Raw genomic sequence first — 19,931 nt, 5'->3', positions numbered from 1 at the left:
ATAAAATGAGAAAACATGAAAGCGTTGAACTGGTATTGAGAGAGCGGGGGATGGTCCCAGTAAACCCAGTGCAGGTGAGGTTGACCGGAAGGCGCGCCAGCTGTGAGTGGCTTGTGTGTTCAGAAATGTTCATTTCCGCTTGTCTGTGACCTGGGAAGAGAAAGAAAGTTTCTCTTTCCACATGCAAATGGCATGTGAATCTTTTCCTGCCATGAGTGGTTTCATGGCCTCTCTCAGAGGGGACCTGGTCAACTCCAAGCCCTTGAGGGGTGTCTCGATTTCCTTCCCCGCAGCCCCCTGCCCTCGAACCCGTGGGAAGTAAGAGGAACGGCGGGTCGGGTTTCCCAGGTGCTGGAGCCAGTCAGGGCCTCTCCTCTGTAACGAAGGCGTTTATGGAGCACGCGGTTTGTGCTTTGCGTGTCCTCTTCAGTCTGGTTGGCGAACAGAGGCGTTACTCAGGAAACCGTCTCGGTGTAAAAGGAATCGGAACTGTTCAGCCTCGTCCCCACCACCAAATGGCTTCGGATGCTCTTTGGCTTCCTAGACCAGGTTTGCTCATTTCAGGAGTCAGTTCCAGCCAATGACCTGCTAAGTGTCCGACTGGGAGGGACTTTGGGGGCCTGGGGGTTGAGCCCTCTCTCGACCTTGACCTTAATGGGCTAAAATGTTCTCAGCACACCACCATCTCGTCTGGGGGAGGAAAGCCGCTGTGTCTGTTGCCCACAAACCCCAGACCCTTCCTTGCTTTTGAAAGATAAATGAAAAATGACCATTTCAATCAGTGTCTCTGTATGGATACAGCTTGCGAAGGAAAGCTAGACACCGTTCATTATGCCTAATACCACACTTTGACAAAACAACTGTGGGCAAAGCATCTGTTAGAGCTCAAAATATTTCCTTATCCCAGAATAAATCCACTGCTTTTTAAGCCACACCATGTTGCCGCCCCGAGACCAACAAGGGCCATTCTTGTTTTTCACCATAATTTCACATCTGTCCGAAGAGGGAAGCTAAACCACAAAAGCTTGTGCTGAGAACCTTACATCCCGAGGAATTACACATACGAACACACAGAAGAGGTGAATCATCCCGATTTAAAATGAAAGGAAAGCCCCGTGCAAATGTAGAGAAACAGTTGTTTGTTTCAGAGACTGTGTGAACCATTAAGAACTGCGTCCTCTCCAGCACTAACCCCTTCCAAGTAGAGCAGAGGGCTAACCGGGCGATGCTCATCCCGGCGCTGCTCGTTGGGGTGATTCAGAATGATTAAAAAGCTCAGTGCTCTGGCTTGGAGGTTTCTGATGCCTCGAGTCCTTCTTTTCCATAAAGCCAGTTGGTTTCGCCTCAGCCGCGGTGCTGCTGGGGCTGGGAGGTCCAGGTCTGCAGGCCACACTCAGCAAACGCGGCCGCTGATTCTGGGCTATGCGTTTCACCAAATGACTTCTTCCCCCGGGATCTGGATTTATTGCTCAGGATAACGCATTTTCAGAAAGTGTGCACATATTTCCCGAAGGACAAAAACTAATTTATACAACTTAATGGAGAGTGCCCGGGATCCTTAACTTTTGTCCCTTTAATTTTCCGAGCGTGGAAGGCTAAGTGTCTTGGGGGTCAGGGACCGCCCCACCCCAGCCCACCCCAGCCCGCCCCAGCACTCATGGGGTCTCCTCAGCAGCCAGCCCAAAGGCAAGCAGACTCCGCTGTCGCTCCGGTCATTTCCTGCAAGACTTTTGGTTTTGCCGTTCTGGGTCTCTGAACCCTGTGTGAACATGCTGTTCCGCGTGTAGAAATGGTCATTTGGCGTTGTCACTTGGTCACCGTCAGTGTGCAAACTAGTGATCGGCTGTGGGGTCTCCCGGGCGGAAGCCGAGCATTGGCTGGAACCGACCCTTGGGGTGAGGAAGCCTCCAAAGCCATCTGATGACGTCAACATGGCTGTGAGTTACAGAATGGTTTTTCCCTCAGACCTCTTGGCTCTGTCTCAGAAAAGCGCTGGAGCCAATTCCCGGTTCAGGGAGAGCGGTTTGACCGTTCTCCTTGTGATAATGTCCTGTGGGTGCCAGAGGAAGACGCTGCTCGCTTGGTGGCTTAAAGAAGCGTCAGGACACCCCCAGCTCCGGGGGACAGAGTGAGCTGCACTGCCCTGGGCCACATCAAGGCGCCAGCCCGCCGGTCGCCATGGAGCCTGGAGGGGAGAATTCCTGCCTCCGCTCGGCCAGCTTCTCGAGGCCGCCGCAGTCCTGGGCTTGTGGCCGCATCCCTCCAGTCTCTGTCTCCATGGCCACGTGGCCTTCTTCTCTCCTGTCGCAAGTCTCCCTCAGTCCCGCTTTTGTAAGGATGCCTGTGACAGCAGTTAGGGCCCACCTGGACAACCCGGGACAACTTTCCCAGGTCAGGATCCTCATTTTAAACACATCTGTAAAATCGTTGACCTGCCAGGTAACACCCACAGGTTTGCGGGATTGAGACCTGATGACTTGGAGGGCCCTTTCCACGGCTGCACTCACACGGAAGGGAAGCAAGCTGCCCCGTCTTACCTCTGCTGTGTCCCGATGAACCACCTTTCAGGTAACCCCATTTGGTAGTTTTATCAAAAGGCGACACTCTACCAGGGGCGTCCGATCTGCCATCCATGGGCCGCATGCAGCCCAGGATGGCTGTGAGTGTGGCCCAGCACAAAATGGTAAATTTATTTAAAACACAGAGATCTTTTGTGATTATGTGTCGCAGTGTATTTAGTGTGTGGCCCAAGCCAACTCTTCTTCTGGTGTGGCCCAGAGACGCCAAAAGCTTGGACGCACCTGCCGGCTACATGTCTGCAATGGCATGAGGCCCATGAGAACCTGCGTTTGCTTCTGGACAGCTGTGGCTTCGGGCCTCTCTGCTGGGTGGCAGGCGCAGGGGTCATGGCCTCCCGGATAACACTTGCACCTGGCTTTTGGTTGCTCATTTCTAGCCGGAGATCTCAGCATTTAGGAGCCTGGGTCTCCTGAAATACCTCTCCTGTTGTTTCCCCCTGAAGGACGTCACTCCTGGGACCTGCCCTTGCCCTACGTCATTCAGTCTGATAGCTGCCACCTTGAAGCTGTGGCTCCAGACTTCCTACCTCTTCCGGGGGACTCAAACGCTCCTGGCTGCCGTCTGGCAACAAGAGGGCATTGGCAAGAGTGGGAATAAGAGGGCTCACCCAGAGGCCCCTTCTGGGGAGCTCCTCCTTTGGGGGCACAGGAGCCTGCTGTCGTGGGAGCCTTAGCTTGTAGGGTTTCCAGGGGAAACCACATGGAACCTCAGAGACCATGCCTCTTTGAGCGGCTCAGCTTTCTGTGGTCTCCTCTCCCTGGGAATATCTGCCGAAGACAGAGCTTTCTGGCCCGTTCTCCTTCTCTTGTCCCTCCGGGTCGGCCACGGTGCTGTTTGGGCACCGGCAGCCTCAGCAGAGCTGGCCTGGCGTGCAGAGCGAGGCCCCGGGATCCCTGTCTCCCTCCCCCCTGCCCTGCTCCAGCCCCCCTGGGATCATCGGGTTGCTCTCTTTTCCGCTGGGAGTTAAACGCCGAGACCCACGGCACAGCCCCGCTGTGGGAAAGGTCAGCGCGAGGGACTCACGTCCTGGACTCCTCGTCAGGGTCACAGCAACCACATTTAGAAGCTCCCTCAGGGTGAAGGCACCCCGGAGCATTCCGGCCCTGCCCTTCAGCCAAGGCTGACAACTTTGTTCTCACAACCCTCAGCCCCGTCCCCGTGGGCCCTTGTGCATCTATGGAATGTCCGCATGATTTTAGGGGACAAATCGTCGGACTCCACGCCGCGGTAGGCCCAGCCAGCACCGTGTGTCTGAGCTGGAGCTTCGCCCCTGGCGTCATCTGGGGCCAGGCCCCCTCCCCAGCTCCCTGCTGAGTATTCAGAATAAAAGCTGGCCACCTGGGGCTCAGAAAGGAATGTCCCTCTGCAGGAGCTGGGTGGACACCCCCTTCCCTCAGTCCCGCCCCTTTCCCCCCAGTGTCTCGTGACAAAATCTCAACCTGACGCACAGTGGCGGTCCAACAGGGAACCCGGAAATGGCCCGTCCCCAGCCTGCCCTTTGTAGTAAACACAGTGGACAGAATGACTGTCTTGGCCAGGCCAGGTCACAGGATGGCATCTGTCTGCCCCGGTCACCCCCCATCCCCTCTCTGCACTGCTAGACTCCGTGGGGGTGGGGGGGGCACATCCTGTGAATTGCTTGGTTGGCTAGAACCTCCTTCACCTTCCCCACTGTGGTGCTGTGGGAAAGCGTGAGCGGTGAAGTCACAGGGGGCTGGGGAAGAACGGGGCTCCCCCAGGGCTGGCTATGGGCGAGTTACTTCAATTTTCTGAGCCTCCATCGTTTCAATCTGTCAGACGGGCACAGCAACCCCCAGAAAGCAAAATTAAATAAATTGAGTGACGTTATGTCCCCAACAGGGTGCCAGACACGTATTTCAGGCTCAGTAGAAGTTAGGCGTTGTCTCTGTGTTAAATAAACGGGCAAGAAACATTGTGGGTGCCCCATTTCTATTGCTTCATGATACAAATATGTGCTGTTAAAGTAGTTTACTTGTTCATTAAACAAATATTTATGGACATGCCAAGTTAGAGCGCTAACTCATACTTATTTACAAAGCAACTAGATGTAAGTTCCTAGAATACGTGCCAAGATTCCAGTCTACAAATTCCATTGTTTTATGGAAAATAGTTCTCTCGTTAGGCGTGTTTTAGAACTTTCTGATTGCCTAATAGCCTCACGCCACGATTCACTACGAAAAGTGGGAATAGTCTTGCATCTTGACCAGGTCGCCCCGACGGCCCGTCAGGAGTGGTTGGCGAGGACTCACCTGTTCGCTGGAAAGGCCTGGACGTGCTAAGGGCCGCCGTTTTGAATGCTGGTAGGACAGCAGGCCGGTCGGTCAAACGAGTGTCTACAACCGAGACAGTGTCTACATTTTAATGCAGGGAGGGAGGCTCAGAGCCATGGGGTGACGTGCCCAGAAGCCACAGACCTAGAAGTGGGTAGCATTCTTATTTGAATATAGGTCTCATCAGTTCGAGGCTCCAATTCTATTGTGAGCTCTGCTTCCATTGTCACATTACGTGTGTCCCTTGGTTCCTCGGAGACAGAAGAGAAGCGATTTGGGCCGAGGGAGTGGAGGAGGCCGCAGAGAAGCGCCGTGGGAGAAGGAGCTGTGTCTATGAGCCTGAGGTCTGGCTTCTGGCCCAGCGCTGCTACCAAGTAGCCCCAGGACCCGGGGCTGGGAGAGGAGAGGGCTCCCTACATCCCCAGCTCCTCTCAGTCCCAAACGTTAACCCTTCACAGAGAAGTCAGCCCGGCCCCTGGGCTTCCTAGAGTTAGATCTCTCTCTTTCCTCTGACTGCTGTTCTTCTGTGGGGCTCTGTGGCAACCGAGGGTCTGAGATCCAGAAGGCTTAGTTCTCAGAGAGCCAAGGGAGGAACCCTACTGTCCCTTCAAAGGAAAGCGCTGTCCTGAGAAGGAGGACTCGCAGCCACAGCCCGCCCATTTAGAGGTTGGAGGGGGGGGGACACAGCCCTGCGAAAGCTGCAGAGAAATGGGCTGCGGAGCAGGTGGGGGCCACGCTGGGGGAGGAAACGGCCACTTCTTGATTTCCACGTGCCCGCGGCACATGTGGGTCCCTGCCCCATTTCTGAATCGTCAGAGAAAGGGGGCCTCAGAGAAAAAGAACAAGTGGTCCTTGCTTGAACTTGACCCAGTGAAGCACCATGGGGTTACATTTTTAATTTTTAACTTTTTATTTAAAATAATTTCAGACTTACAGAACAACTGTTGAAATTCCCATATACTTCCATCAATATTCCCCAAATACTAGCATCTGACTACCTTTCTTTCACACACATACTCACACACATGTACACATAAACGCAGACACATGCTCACATATGTGCACACTTGCACATGCGCATACGTGCACACACACACACACACACACACACTCACACCCTCACTTCTGAAACTCTGAGAGCCGGTGATAGAGGTGATTTGAGGCCCCTCACCTGAAACACCTCCGGGTGTGCACCCTAGAGCAAGGCCCCTCTCTGTCACGGCCCCAGTACAAGAGTGACACCGTGGGCTGACACTGATGCAACGCTGCCGGTTCAGGGACGTACGTCCTCTACAGCGAAAGACGCAAGGTCGCCAGCACGAAGCGGAGCATTTAGCCGGCAGGTGTCTTTCCTCGGCTTCACCCGGAGCCGTCTGGGGTCATGTTGGCTTTCGTGACCTGGACATTTCCGAGAGGCCGGCCGGTTGTCTATGGAATGTCCTCAGGCTGGCTTTCTGCGGTGCCTCCGTGGGACCAGGTGCGGGTTGTGCGTTGCTGGCGCCGGTGTCTCTCGAGCTTCACGTCGGGAGGCGCTGAGGTCACTGGTCTGTCTCTGTTGATGTTTCCTTTGTCTCCTGGTCAGGCACCGCCCCACAGGCCTCTCCCCTGGAAGGCAAGTTCGCCCCCTGTGACCAGTGAGTGCCCTGCGGGAAGACCCCGGGAGCTCTCTCGCCCAGCGCCCTGTGTCTCGTCACCCGTTTCCTCTCTAGTTTTAGCAACCCTTTCCAGATTCTTGCCTGAAACGTTTATCTCTGTGGTGGTTGCCAAACAGTGATTTTTTTTCATTCTGCTTTTCCTTCTACATTTACTTGCTGGAATTCTAACAGCATTCTAGAAATATCCCATCTGTGAAAGAGAACATCTCTGGGCTAATCTCCACCCATAGCAAACAGGTCCCTCCCCCTCCTTCACCCCAGGGCCCAGGGCTCAGGGAAGCGGCTTATCTGTCCACTGCGAACACAGTGGGAATGAGCGGGGCGAGGCTTCCCTTTGTGGTAACGGAATGGCCAGTCCGTCCTGGGGCCCTCCCCTCCTCGGGTTCACCCTGTACTTTTCCTTGTAAAGTTGTGGTGTCCGTCTCCCTTTCCCGACCACCCGCCCTGCACCCTGTGCCCCTTAGAGCCACACCCTAAAGCTGATGAGGCGAAAGTTGTCTTCTAAACCTCAAAGGCCACTCACCTCCAACTGCTTTCAGGGCCCGACTGGCCAGTGGCCAGTCAGCTCAGCCAGTCCCGCTCTCCAGTCCCCAAGCTCAGCTGCTTGGAGGAGCCTCATCAAATGTGTCAGACACAGCAGCTGCCGACTCCCCTTTCTCCCTCTCGAAATGCCTTTGCAAGAGCAGGCCCTGTGACAGAACTCCGCTGGTCCCCTGAAGTTCAAAGCCACGGGCAGGGCCCTCTGATCGCTTCCCTCAGAAACTCCCGGCCTTCCCGTCGGCTCTTCCCACCGTGAGAACGGCCCTCTCCCCGGGAAGATCGCTCCCGTCCGCAGGTCTGGGCAGTCCTCAGGTTGTTCGAATAACTGGTTATGCGTTTCCCAGGGGAGCGGACTCCCACTCGTCCCGAGGGAGGGATCAGCAAGCCCGTGGGGCTCCAGGAAAACCTCTCCTCCGGGCTCTTGGACCGGGTCTGCTCCCACGGAAACACTGGACCTTTTGGTCTTGCGCTGTTATGCCTCCCTCCACCAGAGAGGAGACTTTGCAGAGCCACCCGCCAGCCCAGAACCCACGGGGTGGCCCCCGTTTCTGGGGGCAGGAAGACATTAGTGACTCATAAGCCTTAAACTGGGACTGGAAATGGCAGACTCGCTAAATAAAACTTTTGCCCTGGGAACTTCTGGGGAATAAGTTACTAGTTAGTACCAGAAAGTGCTCTCTCGGGGGGAACTCCCGTCTCTGAGGAGTAACCTTGCTCCCTGATGAGGGAATGTGGAGACGGGTTATTTTCTCTCCCATTTCTCGGCCTCATCCTTGAATAAGACGAGGAACAGAAAACAGAAAACCTCACCAACAGTTTTTGGTGACTCTGGGAACAGAGAGCTTGGATTCCGTGGAAACTCACTTGACAAAAAGCCTGGTTCTAGATGCACCTGTGCACCGGAGCAGCAGGCCGCAGACCCCATCGACCAGTGCGGGACCCCAAATACCACTCCGTGAGTTCGTCCCAGGCCGTCCTGGTGTGGACACCCGCCGGCAGGTCCAGATATTATAAGGGACAGCAGTCAGAACAAGACGTGACTCAGAGGAGTTAAGGGTTCGGTGGCTCCAGTTTGGGGACGTTCAGTCCCTATCCTTGAGGGCAGACCACCCACACGGGGACGTGAGTCATCGCAAAATGAATGTGTCACCTTTCTCTGACAGGTCCTTTCGGTCATGGAATCACCGAGGTCCGACTGATGGTGCCTCGTTTTCAATGTGGCTTTGCACAGACATGTGCACTGATTCGAGTGTGAGCAGGCTGAGCCCCAAGGAACACGCACCTCCTCCAGCTCACAAGTGCGCCAGCCCTCCTGCTGCTCACGGAGCCGGGGCTGTGTGTGTTCTGACCGTGCGGCCCCGCCAGAGAGCGGCTGAAAGTCCACCAGCATGTGGGCCCCGAGAACACACGCTGGACAGCGGAAGCTTCCTCACGTTCACCACGCCCTCCCTGCCAGCCGGGGCTCCATGTCACCGTGACACGAAGGGAGCGAGCCCGGGCGGCCGAGTCCTCTGTTCGCAAGTAGAGGCGAAGCTGCCACGCTGTGGTCCGCACCGTGTCTGTAATCACTAAAGCAGGAGCCATTCGGAAATAGATAGTTCCCTTCTCCCCTGCCAGGGCCATGGTACCAACCTCCGAAATACAACCTACAATTAGAAAAAGGCATTCGTTCTTTCCACACTCTCTTCCCCGGCTTCTTCTTCTTGAGGCTTCCTCATGGTGGGACGGGACGGCAGCCCGTTCACTTTGCAGACTTTCACGTGTCCTTCTGCGTGGTGGGCATGCTGTGCCCACGGCTGAAAACTGTTGCTAGGAAATGGGAGTGACACACAGGGCAGGTTCTTGTGGGGGAAGGGAACCGAAGGCAGCCCCTGTTTCCCTGGGCAGAGTCCGCCTGGCAGGGGGGACGTTGGGAGACCGGCACTTCACCACGAACCTCCAGGTCGTCAGGCTCCCCAGCCTGCAGTGTTGACTGCAAAGTGTGCTGTGTACATTTAAAGGTTATTTTTTTTATCACACGCCTTGGGTCGAGATGCTAACCCTGGTTCTTGACCAGCAAAGGTGCTGGGAATAACCCACGGGGACAGGCCCGGGCGGGAGGAGCAGGCTGCAGTGTCATCGGAAAGTTCTGATGAAATGCCACCGTGTGGTCCACAGTTCCCCTTTATCACGGGCAGCTGCCAGGGAAGGAGGCGAGGTTCTCACGGACCAACCCAAGGCGGAAGCTTCCAGCTGCTCATTGAAAGTGCCTGGATCTCAGCCCGTTCCCATGAGAGCTGGGTCCAGGTGACCTCTCCCCCTCACCATGGACCCATCCTGGTCAGAGAGAGGAGTGTGGCAGAAGGACACCCCAATTTTTCCCAGCACGTAGGCAATAAGTCTGGGATCACACACCTTCGTGATGACTCTGAGTCACGCTCACTGGCTGACGATTTTCCCTTCGCCGTGTGTCCACACCCAAAGGGCAGGTTCGTCCCCTGGTCAGAGGCCGACCTCCTGGAAGAGATGCTTCCCATCGCCATCTCCCCCGTGAACCACCGGGCGCCAGAATGAAGGACAAAAGGGCTTCGGCCGAAAGGTCTGCAGGGCAGTAGGTTGGCTGTGGGACCAGAAGACCTGACGGTAGAAGAACTCCCAGGGGTGTCCAAACTTTGGGCGTCGCCGGGCCACAATTGTCTTGGGCCACACACTAAATACATTGCAACGCATAATCACAAAAAAGTCTCATCATGTTTTAAGTAAACTCATACTTTTGTGTTGGGCCGTGGTCAGAGCCATCCTGGGATGCACGCAGCCACGGGCAGCGGGTTGGACACCCTGTCGGACAGTCCTCAGGAGGAGGTCAGATGCCTGCTCATCTGTAACCTGACGGTGGTTTTCTGTCACGGGCCCACAATTCCGACACACCCGTTGCCGACTCCTCACAGGCCGACATTGGTAACACATAGGCGTGGTTCACACGAGGCGGCTGCCCCTCCCCTAGAGAGTTTCACTTCCACACAACGATGGCCATCACTGCCTGGATGTCATCCCCACCGCCATCACCCTTGTGAACCCCACGGACTTCCTCTTCCCACAGGGCCAGACAACCATCCCCACCACCTATGCACACCTATCAGTGGTGACAGGTGAGAGGAGCCCCCATGTCACTTCCCAGGTGACATGGCCTCCCCAGCCGGGGTGTCAGCTCGTGGAAAACCAGCTGGTTTTGGCTTTCACAGGACGACCTGGGTTTGGGAAGGCTCTCCTACCATATGACAGATGTCACTGCCTCCAGGAACCAGCTGCAGTTCTCACCGTTCCCGTCAGACACCAACCCAACAGGGTGGACACGGGGCATCTGAGTGCAGCCTTTACTGCGGACTTGGTCAGTCCAGCCTGGCCGTCGCCAGCAGAGCGGCATACTATTGAGAGGACAGGGCCTCAGTGCGATGGAGCTCGCTGTGAGTCCTCACCCAAAATCGACCCCAAATTTTAGGTGCCAGAGCCTCCCGTCTATGGAAGACTGGTACAAAGAGTGGGCCCTGGCTCTGTGACAAAGGCCTCACCCTGCTCACTCAGAGGGACCTTGACCGAGGGCTGTCACCGCTGCGCCCGCATGCCAATCTATCGGGGAAGAGAATGTTCAATGACTCCTTCCGGTTCTTGCTCGGGCAGACCCCGTGCAGACCCCGTGCAGCTGGCGGGGCCGTCTGCTCTCCATATAGGGAGTGCCACCTGACACCCCGCTTCTGCAAGCCCTCCCGCCCGAGATTGCTCTGTCGGTCACTGCAGACAACACAGACGTCACAACGAAGTCATTGTGACTTCAGCTCTCTCTCGGGAAAGGCCTGCAGTTTCCCCGGGACGCATGGCACAGACGGAAACTCTGGGGACGGCGACCCAGACCCCACGGCAGGAAGCAGATGCCTGGGGATGCCCCAAGGGGTGAAGGCCCTACTCTGCAGGCAAGGCCTCTGCCCCAGGGCCCTCTGGCCACCAGTTGCCACTGCAGCCAGCCCCTCCACACCCACCCAGCCCAGTGAGAGCTGTTGCGCCCTTGTGTGCCATGACTTTCTTGCCGAGCGCACCTGTGGTGGCCTCGTGTGTCTGGCTGCTGGGCCAGCGGGTAGAAAAGGCGAAACCTCTCATCGAGCCCCAGACGAACCTGGGACCCATGGCGCCAAGTCCAAGGCCAGAAAGGAGGCTGAGTCCACTGTCACGGTGACGCCCTTCTGCAGAGCCCCAGCAATGCCCCCCACAGTGTTTTCAGGGCCCCACCACCTGGGCAGGAGGCCTCTGCTGTCACAGAGCCAGGGGACAGGGCTCCTCGAGAGACATGGCTGACTCTGGGTCCTGCTGCCATCCAGTTCTTCCGACAGACCAACCCAACCCTGAAGCCCAGCCAGTTCTGGGCATAGCCCCAGGGTTCTTCCTGATTGACCACCTACTGTGTGCCACCGACTGGGATGAGCTCTGACACTCAAAGACCAAGGAGAGCCTGGGCCTGCCAGGCCTTAGCGCTCAGCCATGGCCGCACAGTTGGGTGTTGACGTGTCTGCTGTAACTTTGCCACACGCTCATCTCAGCGGCTCTCCACCCCGAGCGCTGGCACCGGCGTCTGCTGCTGGCCTTGACTCTGAGTGTGCAGAAAATGTGGCCAAGCTTAAACCCCTCACTGAGCAGGGCAGACATGCCAGCCCGCGGGGCCACAGCAGGGCCTTCTCGGGAGCCGGAGATAACATGGGAGGGCATTGCCTGTTTCTCCCTGAGGGCTCTGTCTCTCTGTCTCTGTCTCTTGACCGACACCCTTCCTGGGGTAAGGAGAGGCCTCTGCCACATCCGACTCCACTGGGTCAGTCCCCATGGAAGGCATGGGGGTGGCAATTCGGCCACCAATAGGATCTCTGGAAATACTCTCCAAGCTTTGATACACTTGGGAAACAAAGATTCTATTCTAATATTTATGTTTCTTTTCTCAACAATTTTCTTAAGGCCGGCCGCTGCTGTTGGGTGGGGACGTCACCGCCGAGGGGATGCCTGGCGATGTCTGGAGACTTCTCTGGTTCTCACAGCTGGCGCCGTGAGCACCTGGGGAGCACAGGCCAAGGAAGCTGCCTGCGACCCCACGGCGCCCAGAACAGGCACAACAAAGACCAGCCTGGCCCAGCATGTCCAGAGAGCCGAGGCTGAGAAACCGCGGCCGAAGCCACAAGGAGAGTCTGCATGCGTGCCCGGGGCAGGATCGGTGAACCCACCACCGAGCTGAGGTGAAGACTGAGTTCCAGGAGCAGAATGGAAGAACGAAAACTCCATAATGTGTCTGAGACTTCGATTGCCTACGGTAAACAGTAAAACAGTAAATGTGAACGTTTTCCAGGGAGGATGTGTTGAAATCAAACCACACTCGAGGCAGACTCATTCCTTCACATTCCTCACCAAGGAAAAGGCTCTTGCCTTGTGTGCACAGGTGGGACCCATCGAGAGGGAAAAAGAACAAGGGCACACGTTTACAAAGGTCAAGACAGGGTCAAAGTGTCCCTGAAAGTCTGAGCCTCTGATGTGTTCCACGTGGACGAGCCTCCCCCAGCCCCGCTCTGCGCCTTGGGCGGCTTTCCTCTCCCGGCCCCAGTTTGAGCTGCTCTCCATGAAACCAGATTTCATGTCTGCAGAACAAATGGGAGCAGGGCACCTTGGGCCTAGAGACGACCGCCCGCGGCGTGGGTCCGAGTCTCTGGTGCCCTGGACGGCTGCTGTGGAAGGAACTCGCTCCTTCAAAGTGATCTCCCCAGCGCGTCTGGCTTCCCGAGTCCTACGGAGCCCCTCTCAAGTGTTTCTGCACTTGACCCCGTTAGGAATCAGAGTCGTAAGCCAAGGTTGGCTCGGTCACTCTGCAGCTCGGACAGACTCGTCCTGGGGCCTGGGGCACCTGGCTGGCTGCTAAGGGGGACCGAGCAGCAGCGTGGGCCGCAGCAGCACAAGGAAGAAGGCTGCGGGCCGCTCGCAGGGGCCCTTGTGGGTTTCGCTCTCCCTCGACTGGGCGAGGAGACGGCCAGCGTTGTGTGTGTGGGACATCCTGGCTCCGTGACCTGTCGGCCTCTTCCTTGCTTCAGCCATAAGCTCCCCGGACCTGGGATGACCAGCCTGGCCACACCCAGACGTCTGGGGCGTCTCCTCTCCGTCCTGTTCACGCTGCAGCTCCAGACCCATAAAACTGCAACGAGACAGACGCCGGTGCTTTGCAACATCGCGGACGTGGCTCGTGCCTACCTGCGAGAGCAGCAACACCAGTGTGAGATCCAGACTCCGCGCTGAATCCTGATGAACGCGGGGCTTGGACGGGCTTCTTCCAGAGGCTCTGCGGCAGTCCGCTGACCCGCAGGTGGGTTCGGCTGAAAGGAAACGAGGCCTGCCCTCCCTTCGAAACACGAGCTAAGTGCGTTGGCAACGCCCTGTTCAGTGTTGGAAACTGAAGTTTTGGAACTTGGAAGTCAGTCTGAAGTGGCGTCTCGCACCAGCTCTTCTGCGATGGCCCATGTCAGTGACAGTCCCTGAACTTGGGGACGGGCCTGCGCTCTACATTGCCCGCATCTCTCAGAGCACGTCACTGCGCAAGTTCAGTCCTGTGCAGGGGAGGAGGCGGCCACTGCGACCCGTGCTCAGGGAGGGAGCTCCGGGCCAGGATGCTCGAGGACACCTCTGGCTGCTTCCCAGGGATGGTGCACAGGCTGCAACCATTGATTAGACACCTACTGTGTGTGAGGACCTGGGTACCAGACACTGCTCCTATATACCAGAGGTGGCCTGGTTCCCACAGCAGCCTCTTTCAGGGTCACACTGGCAGGAGAGAGGAGGGCACAGAAAGAGAGACAGAGAGGTTAGGAAAGCCTTGTGTTTGCCCTTGACGGGCTGCTCCCCGGGTGGGGCAGCAGAAACCAGGTTGCTGGCTGGCCCGCCCCGGCGTGTCCCAGGGTCACCTCTCAGCCAGCCTCGTGTCCCTGTCCCTCGTGCACCCCCCTCATTCTCACCAAGCCTGGTGACATGGCACTGTGGTTAGAAATAGACTCTGGGCCTGTTTTGCATGCTGGCTCTCCACTTCCAAGAAGTGTGACTGAGCAATTTATTCCAGCTCCCAAGCTTCCTCCACCAAAAAGCGGAAAGAGCTCGAGCGTGTTTCTCCGTGGGCTCCGTTAGAATGTTGGGACGCAGTCACCTGAGGTTGACGTCCTCCTCCTCATCCTCCTCTCGCGCAGTGTTTTCAATGCAGCGGGTGCCCTACCAACCGCGACAAAGGAGTTTTCTCACTCCTTTGTACAGCATTTGGAGAGAGCTACGCGTGAAGACACTGGCGCAAATTGGAGGCTCAGAGAGCGCTGTGGGCCGTGGAGTTCCAGGCGGGCGATGTGGGATGGAGCGCGTGCCAGCTCTACCTGCTGGCGGGGCGTTTTCCTCCGCCCTGAGATGGAGCCTCGGCAAGACGCGGGGAGACCTGTGAGGGGCCGGATCGGTCTGGCAGAGGCCTGGAGCCACTGGGCACACGCAGGCCCCTTCCTATCCAAGCTGGGGCAGGTCCCTGCACAGCCAGGCCCTCGATCTGGACACCAGTGCCGAGCGCCAGAACCCCGGCCCGTCCGCCCCCGCCCCCGCCCCCTCCAGCGCCCTGCTCTGCTCCTGGGGACCCGGATGCCGAAGGACTGGCTGCCTCTCGACAAAACACGAGTGGCCTTCCTTAGCAGAGTACAAAGTGCTTCTTAAGTGATCATCACTGTAATTTTATTTTTAAAACAAGGACAGAATCTTATAATAAAGATGTTTATGGAGAAAAAATGGGCATGTTATGAAAAATTCTCTCCTTTGCTCAGATTAGATCTTGGCCTGGGAACCTCAGAGCAGAGCCGCCGGGTCAGAACCGCCCCTGACCAGTACCTGCCCTCGCCTCGCACTCCCCCTGCCCTGTGGCTGCCCCGCTTGCGGGTGTGTGGTCAGAGTTGCAGGGGAGGCGGAGGGTGGGGCTCAGCTCCTCAATATCTGGGCTCCCCGGAGATGGGGGCGGGGGTTTCTGGAACACGGAAAGTGTGTCTGTATGTGGGCATGCATGTGTATGTAGTGTGTGCCTCTGTGTGTGTGTGTGTGTGTGTGAGGGAGGAGCAGGCTGAGGGGTGACCTGCTACCTCTGAGTCCAGGCGAGGCCAGCTTCACGGGCACGCCCAGCCTGCACGGCTGCCCGGGGCCACACACAAGGACCCTGGGCTTGCTGAGGGCTCTGCTGTCACCATCTTGGAATTCTAGTGACCTTTGAAGGTGACGCCCCCACCCCCATTTTCATGGTCCTGAGTTCTACACGTTTTGCAGCTGCATCTGAGACCTCACAACATGTCTCTTCAAATCCTCTCGACCAGGCTCCTTCCCCCAGCTGTGCCTGTGGTGGCCAGTTCCTGGTGGGGACAGCTGTAAATGAGTGAGTGGTGTGCATGCCTCTCCCGGGCCCTCTGTCCCCACTCGGCCTGCAGGGACTTGTTCCAGCACCCCAGGATGAGGGGCGCCAACCCCCTGGGAAATTGCCCTGGTCCAGGGGCAAAGTGGAGCCGAGGAACAAAGACCTCCCCTGTCACCCAGGTGAACACCTCCAAAAGGCACTCACTGCGGCCCCCAGAGGGTCCCGAGGATGGGACACAAGTATGCCGGTGTGTGGGCCCCTCCCCTGACGGTCTCTCCTCCCCAGTCCCCTCTCAAACTCACGAGTGGACCTCTGCTTTGAGGAGACCCAGGCCAAGATGACAGCCCCTGTTCCAGTGTTGTGTGCCCTGGGGCCTCGGACCACGGGCAGGGCGTCACTGCCTCCTGGTTGTCATGGGACCCTCGGCACACTGTCCCTCTCCAGGCCTGTCACTGGGCCCAGTGACTCAAGTCCCGCTGCAGCGGGAGCAGGAGGCCCTGCGCTGGCGGGAACCCCTGGAAGGCTCTGCTGGAACAACAGCCGGAGGCCAGATGTCCCGAAACCGCCCTCTCGGTCCTGTCTCCTCCCTCCCCTCTTGGGCAGCATCCCTGCTGGGTGTCTGGGCCCAGAAACTAACCCTCGTTTGCCAGGCCTTCTCGCAGGACCAAGATTCAGAGAATATGGTTTGGAAAGGCTCTGAGTTCCATTCCGCCCAGTGTGGACATTTCGCCAAGCGGACGGCATCAGCGTGCCCCTCAGTGACAGCTGTGGGGGACGTGTGGATGCGCCCCCCAGCTCGCTGCAGGTTATTGCAGTTACGGAGCCGCACAGCCGTCTCCGTGGTCAGAGTTAGAACACTCTCAGCATCCTCGAAAGAATCCCTGTGCTCATCAGCTGATGCTCCCCACGTACCCCCAAATCCTCCAGCCCTTTCTGCCTCTATGGAGGTGTCTGTTCTGGACATTTTATACAGATAGAATCATGCATGTGGCGTGACACGTCTGAGGCTGTGGCAAGTATCAGTTCCTCTGCACGGCTGAGCAATGTTCGTTTAGACCCTCCCTAACTTCTTCCAACCGTGTTGTGTTGTTTTCGATGCATACGCCTCGCACGCCATTGCTCACCTTTATTGCTAAGTATTATGTTCCCTGTGATGCCATTGTAAATGCAACTGTTTTCTCAATGTAATTTTACTTGGTTTATTGCAAGTGTACAGACATACAACTGAGTTTAGTATACCGATCATGGAACCTGCAACTTTGTGGAAATCTTATTTTAATCTTCTTATTTCTTAGTGGATTAGCTACTTGGGGTTTTCTACGCCTGACATTATTTCATTTGCAGAGACCTGGAGTCTTACTTCCTTTCCAACGTCGGTGCCTTTTATTTTGTTTTCCTGATTAATTCCTCCTGCTACGAACTCCAGCCGTGTTGTGTCCAGTCCAGTGTTGGGTAGAAGTGGAGAGGGTGGACACCCTTGTCTCGTTCTCGGTCTCGGAGGAAATGTCCCTCTTCCACGATTAAGTACGTTGCTAGCTGTAGGCTTTGTGTTTGTTTCTGCTGATGGTGTTGTTTTTGTCCTCTATGCTCTTGACACGGAGCATCACCCTCACTGATCTGTACATGTCTGGCCACCTAAGCCCACTGGGTGTCCCTGTCTGCATCTTCCCGGGCGTTGCCGGGTTCGGTCTGCTGGGGCCGTTTGAGGGCTGCCGCTTCCCATCAGCCCTCTGGCTGCTAAGCCTCCGTGTCAGGGGCCGAAGCTCAGGCAGAAGGCATGTTGAATGGACGTCGAATACTTTCTATCGAGGAAGAGGGTTTCATTGCGGACTAGAAATAGAATGGAGTTGGTTGTTTGCAATGTCGGAGACCGCGAGGGAGAAGCGGCACCCTTGGTCTTGGCTTAGAGCTCGCGTCACAATTGGGAAGCTGACGGCATCTGAGAGGGGTCTGCGATAGGCGTGTCCACCAGACCTGTGCTGGGCAAGCTGACCGTGCCGCCGTCCCTACCCCGCTCTCCCCCGAGGATGGCTGGCGGTTGGCTTGTCCTCGGAAGCTGGGAGAGCCAGGAGAGGCCCCAGAGAGTTAGAATGGAGGGCCAGACAAAACACCCAGAGGATGGAGGTCAGAGCAAATTCAGAGCAAAAACTTTCCAGATAAGTGATGCAGTCTGGGTGGCTCTTGAACTCCCCTTCCGCATTTTGGGTGGAAGGAGTCGGGAATTAGAAATGGATGAGAAGAACTTTAGAGCGAGCTGTTCTTTTGCCGTGACTTCTATCCTGTTTCTGTCCTCATAGGAGGTTGTGGGGACTGTCTGAGCTCCCAACTCAGGCTCAGGAGAGGCTCTGAGGGGCCCACGGGGAGAGCAGCGCAGTGTGTGTCCCTCACATCTGAGGAGCACGGAGCAGTCACAGGACGGAGGGGGAGGGAGACCGGCCAGCTGCTCTCTCAGCCAAACGAAGGGCCCCCCAATGGGAGGCCAGCAAGTGCTCCCCAGAACCAGACATGAATCCAGATGGGCTGGCACGGGATCATCTTAGGTCCTATTCGAGAAGGTGGTCTGGAGAGGCTAGGAGTCCTAAGACCCAGGGGAGCCGGGGACCCCTGGATCTCTGGGGGATGAGGAAGAAAGGAAACCCAGCCAGGGAAGAGCTGCAGCCGCCCCATGGAGGACGGTGGGTGAGAGGCACCCAGCCCCCGGGGGTCAGAGCTCATGAGAAAAGGCCAACGTGAGCATCTGCGGGAGCGGAGACCACGTGTCCCACCCTCTGGGCAGCACCTTCAGTGCGAGGCTCTCCGCCTCTGACCCGCTCCCCCTCAGGGGCTTCGGCCCTGGAGGGGCAGAAACTGGGGGGGCGGGGATTAGCCAGGGGGAGGACACACAGGGGGGAGAGAAACCCTGCCCTTCCTTGACCTCAGGCTCACATCGTAGGAGGGGGGATACTCTGACTTAACAGCAAGTTTGAAATTTTTACTGTTATGTAAGGCCGGGCATTTTTTAAAAATATTTTATTTATTTAATTTTAGAGAGAGGGAAAGGGAAGGAGAAAGAGTGGAAGAGAAACATCAGTGTGTGGTTGCCTCTCATGTGTCTCCCACTGGGGACCTGGCCTGAAACCCAGGCATGTGCCCTGACTGGGAATCGAACTGGCGACCCTTTGCTTCACAGGCCCATGCTCAATCCACTGAGCTACACCAGCCAGGGCAGGCTGGGCATTTTAATGCTAAGTTGAAATTGTTATCTGTGACTTGAAGTGACCTTAGAACTGTGTGCATTAGCCAAGAGAGACCAGGAAATTACTGAGGAGTGCCCTGCCCCTGGCTGGACACTCAGCAGCCTGGCCCCTGCAGCTGACTGAAGGGGCTGAGGAAGACAAAACGGAGTCGCTGTCTTGCTTTCTGTGCACGCTCTGTGAGAACAGCAGAACGGCTGCGTGACAGGGGTGTGTTGCTGTCTGCCGGAGTCTCCCAGCTGCGGCAGCGCCGAGGGCCAGGGGCTGCTGGGTTTATTTCGACTTTGGTTTCCCGTTGACAAGGCCCCATCTACATTTTCCTTCCTGCGAGGGGCCTCGGCCGACCCCTCTGATGAGACCGCTGTGATGGACATTTGTCTTTCCCTCTGCCACGGGGCATTGGAACCACCTCCCCCGTCTGAATGCTCTCCTTTTATGAAGCAGAGCTCCCTTATGGGGACAGAGCTGGAATGGGGGCACCTGGCCCCGCCTCCCCGCGGCTGACCTGCAAACACAGCCGGAGCTGGGAGGAAGCGGGATGTCAGACTCCACCCCCGGGGGGGCGGGGCCCGATGGGGGCAGCAAAGCGACGTGCGGTTTCTACAGCAGCCACAGCTGGCCTGGTTCTGCGAGGAAGTGCCCTGCGGTCCCAGCTGTGGGACCCCACGGAGCGGCTCTGCGGTCCTCCCAGGGGTTCCGTGAGCTCCTCCGTCATCCCCTCCGTTTCCTGAAATGTGTCCTTTTAGGTTCACAGAGAGGTGCAGGGACAGCACAGAGAGTCCTCGCACAGTCTCATCCGCTTCCGCTAACATCTCTGGTTGAAAGCAGGAAACTGCTCTCACGTGACTCTTGTCCACACGACACGCGTCATCCACATTTCGCCCACGCCTCCACTGCTGTCCCTCTCTTCCCGGGACCCAACTCAGGACACCACTGTCCTTTGGCTGCATGTCTCCAGCTGTGACTATTACAGAACAAACCCAGGAGGGGGTGAACAATACACTATTACCGAGTGGACCCACCCTTGCGCTCTGGGGATTCCTCCCCCACCCCGTACTAGGTTCACTGCCAGGGAAAGACGTCTCTCAATACCTGAGATTGGTGAAAAGGAAAGGGATTATTTATTTAAAAGTTACACAGACGTAGAGTAATGACTCAATGTCTTCATTGAGACCCCGAGTCCTTTAGAATACCCACCAGCGCACAGTCCTTCCTT

At 56.9% G+C, this 19,931-nt stretch overlaps 1 long non-coding RNA gene across 1 annotated transcript; it reads right to left on the bottom strand.

The window, feature by feature from the left end:
* Positions 1-5,963: 5,963 nt before the first annotated feature.
* On the bottom strand, positions 5,964-8,517 carry LOC118981706 (uncharacterized). Its single transcript, XR_005065398.1, has 2 exons — positions 7,050-8,517; positions 5,964-6,476 (listed from the first exon to the last, which is right to left on the bottom strand). It is a non-coding gene; the product is annotated as an uncharacterized LOC118981706 (long non-coding RNA).
* Positions 8,518-19,931: the final 11,414 nt, after the last annotated feature.

This window comes from Sturnira hondurensis, unplaced genomic scaffold (assembly GCF_014824575.4).
Source record: "Sturnira hondurensis isolate 20B ecotype Veracruz unplaced genomic scaffold, ASM1482457v3 Scaffold0024400, whole genome shotgun sequence".
NCBI lineage: Eukaryota > Metazoa > Chordata > Mammalia > Chiroptera > Phyllostomidae > Sturnira > Sturnira hondurensis.
The sequence above is the reverse complement of the archived record's forward strand: the minus strand, read 5'-3'. Positions and strand labels throughout refer to the sequence as shown.